Source organism: Palaemon carinicauda, chromosome 11 (genome assembly GCF_036898095.1).
Source record: "Palaemon carinicauda isolate YSFRI2023 chromosome 11, ASM3689809v2, whole genome shotgun sequence".
Lineage (NCBI taxonomy): Eukaryota > Metazoa > Arthropoda > Malacostraca > Decapoda > Palaemonidae > Palaemon > Palaemon carinicauda.
The window spans coordinates 30,920,254-30,923,847 of record NC_090735.1 but is presented as its reverse complement, the minus strand read 5'-3'; positions in this window follow the sequence as shown (position 1 = coordinate 30,923,847).

Genomic DNA, 3,594 nt, shown 5'->3' with positions numbered 1-3,594 from the left:
TTTGTTTATTAAAGCGCGTATATAATAATATCTTACAATTGTTCTGAGTTACGACCGCTCACCCATAATCAAGAAACGATTTTATCTAGCAAAGATCAAGAAACAAAATATCCAAGATCCCATTTAAAACCGGAGTAATGTGTGCTATCCTCGTGTTCCTCAGCACTATTACCTCAAATGAAAGTGCTACGGAATTAGATGGAAATAATTAACCAAGGAGATCATGTGGATATTTAAAGTGACAGGCCGGTTAAGCTGCTCCGTTCTCGCTTTCAGCATTTTATTGGAGTAATGATTACTAAATCCCATTTACTTAGGTACATATCCCACTTTAATGCATGTTTACATTTTCTAGATTTCTTTTATATATATGAATTTATATTAATATATATATATATATATATATATATATATATATATATATATATATATATTATATATATATATATATATATATATATATATATATACATAACATTGCAGTAAAAGCCTTTCGGTTGTCAACTTCGCTGTCAAATACCTCTGAAGATCTCCGTGCAATCCCTGATGCAATCGCTGCAATGAGGCAGCAAATCAGTGACGCAATCGCTGCAATGAGGCAACAAATCAGTGATGCAATGGGTCACCAAATCAATGATGCCATCGCTGCAATGAAGCAGCAAATCATTGATGCAATGGCCCTGCAAATCAATGGTTCATTCGCTTCAATGGGGCTAAAAATCAATGAAATAACAAATCAAATTGGAGAGTTGAAGGGAAAATGTAATAAGTTGAATGACCCCACAGACCAACCCCAACTGACACTTAAACAACCCTCGTCTGACCCCACACCCACCTCGGACCCACAAAACACCCGCTCTAGCCTGCCTGTTATAGGGCCAAGGATCGTTACGAAGCAAACACCAGTTTTGGATACCACCACTTCCCCCTCCCCATCGTTAGACAGAAGAGATTCAAGAGAAGTACCACCCACTCCTACCTATCCCCCCTACCCCCCTACGACCGTCTCATATACCAGAGCGCTAATGTCAAATGCACAAGAAGACGACGAGGGATGGCAGACCTCCCAGCGAAAGAAAAAGTTCCGACTTGACCGCAACCGCAGACAAGTCAACCAGCATTCATCCAGGAATATCTCCCCTCACCACCGCCCAAAGAGATGTCACGTCGTTGTCTACAACCTGCATTCCTCAGTGACTGAAGATGCCATCAGGCTCCGGGTTAGGGATATAACAGGATCAGACCCCCTCATTCTTCATAGCCTCAAGTGTAAGGCAGTAGGTCAAGTTGCATACAGGGTTTCCTGTTTATTCCATCATCGAGAGCTCCTGGTAGGCGAAAACTTTGGCCCAGGAGCATATGTGTCCTTTTATGATCTTAAAAGAGATCGCCCTCCCCCAGCGACCCTAGTCCCCCAAATTCACCTACGACAATCAGCCTCCCCCGCCAACGCCCCAGCACCTGCCACTCCCACACCCCCTGAGATTTCTGCTCTTATCTCCATAGGTGTTTTGTCTTGGAACATATACGGGATCAAGCAGAATTTACCTGTCCTTAATGAGTTCTGCAATGATTTCCGTGGCATTATTGCACTGCAAGAAACCTTACTCCTCCCCCATGACCTGGCTATCAGTGATTCGGTTCATGCTGATTATAACAGTTTCTCTGTCTCGTCGATGGTTACTCACGACTACATCATTCAAGGTCGTCCGAAAGGAGGTCTCTCATTTCTATGGCATAGATCTCTGGATAAGTGCGTTAAACCAGTGACGAATCAAACTGACAGACTTCTCGGCCTGCAAGTAACGATCGAAGGTAAAACCATATTAGTGATTAATGCATACTTCCCCCGGGAGTGCCAGTCAAACTTTGATCAGTATTGTATATTACTAGGAGAAGTCCAAGGTATTATTAATGATACCTCCGCTGACCATGTGTGCATAATAGGAGACTTTAATGCGCACCCAATTAGACTTTTCTATAATGAATTACAGCGTCTCTGTTCTCAACAATCTCTTCAAATTAGCGATGTTGCCATCCTGCCTCCTTCCTCCTATACTTATATATAAAACAGAAATAATATGCTCATCACATCCTGGCTTGATCATTGTATTACCACTGACCGCCTGCATAGCTCTATCACTGAATGTATTATACGATACGACCTTTCGTCTGCATTCGATCACATACCCATACAGATCACATTTCACACACCCTCCCTCCCGGCGGTACCCATCCAAAGGGAGAGGCTACCATCCATCTCATGGGATTTCTCCAACCTCCAAAAATCCACTGCATTCAAACGCTCATCTGAAAGTAATCTCCGCTCGATAACTCAACCTGCTGAAGCCCTGCTCTGCAATAATCCTAATTGCCGCAACGAACAGCATAAAACAAAACTAAAGGAATTCTACGTAAATATAATAAATGTCTTACGGAGCTCGGGAAGAGACACGTTTAGACTCTCTAGAGGTAACCATCGAAACATACCTGGTTGGAATGACTTAGTTAAAGACCTCTATGCACACTCTCGAGAAATGTTCCTTCTTTGGAGGAACGATGGTAGCCAGAGAGAAAGTCCCCTTGCTCTTCAGATGAGACAAGCGAGAGCCCAGTTCAAACTTGCTCTTCGTCAATGTCGTAGCAACGAAAATCAGCTACGAGCCGATGCATTGTCCAAAAAATTGACCAACCATGACTTCCCCCATCTTTGGAAAGATATAATTCACTAAACCCAAAGTCAAACAAATTATCTCAAAGAGTAGGGGATGCAGTTGGCGAAGAATCCATCGCAAAAATGTGGGGGGATCACTTTAGTACCAACCTAAATTGTATAAATGACCAAGATACCCGAAATGAAGTGGATAATCTTATCAATGTTAATATGGATTTTCAATATAGTGACCGTATCTCCCCGAGTGACGTGTGCGAGGCTATCAAGAAATTACCTAGTAACAAGGCACCCGGCTGCGATGGCCTTCCTGCCGAGGCTTTCAAATTCTGCCACCCTATAATTTATATCCTATTTTCTGCACTATTTAATGCCTGTATATTACACCAATATCTCCCAGAAACCCTTCTACTTGTCCACTTAATACTTCTAATAAAAAACAAACTGAAGGATGCAAGTGACCCAGGAAACTACCGCCCCATGGCCATTACAACAATTTCATCGAAAATATTTGAATCTCTTCTGTTCCGTCGCCTTGCACCATTTCTCCACACCGCAGACAATCAATTTGGTTTAAGACTAACCACTCGACTGACACCTGTATATATATTTTAAAGGAGTTATTGAATTTCTATATATCCTCGGCCTCCCCTGTCTACTTGTGTTTTGTAGACGTGCGGAAGGCATTTGACAGAGTAAACTATCTGAAACTCTTTTTGAAACTACGCAAAAGGGGAACTCCTCTATATCTCATCGGTATATTATACTGTTGGTTCACAACACAACAGTTCTGTGTCAAATGGGGCAATGTCCTATCCCAGCAATTCGGTTCATCTAACGGTCTCAGGCAAGGAGGCATCCTCTCACCATATTCATTTAATGTTTACACAGACGATTTGAATATCAGACTGAATTCACCCATT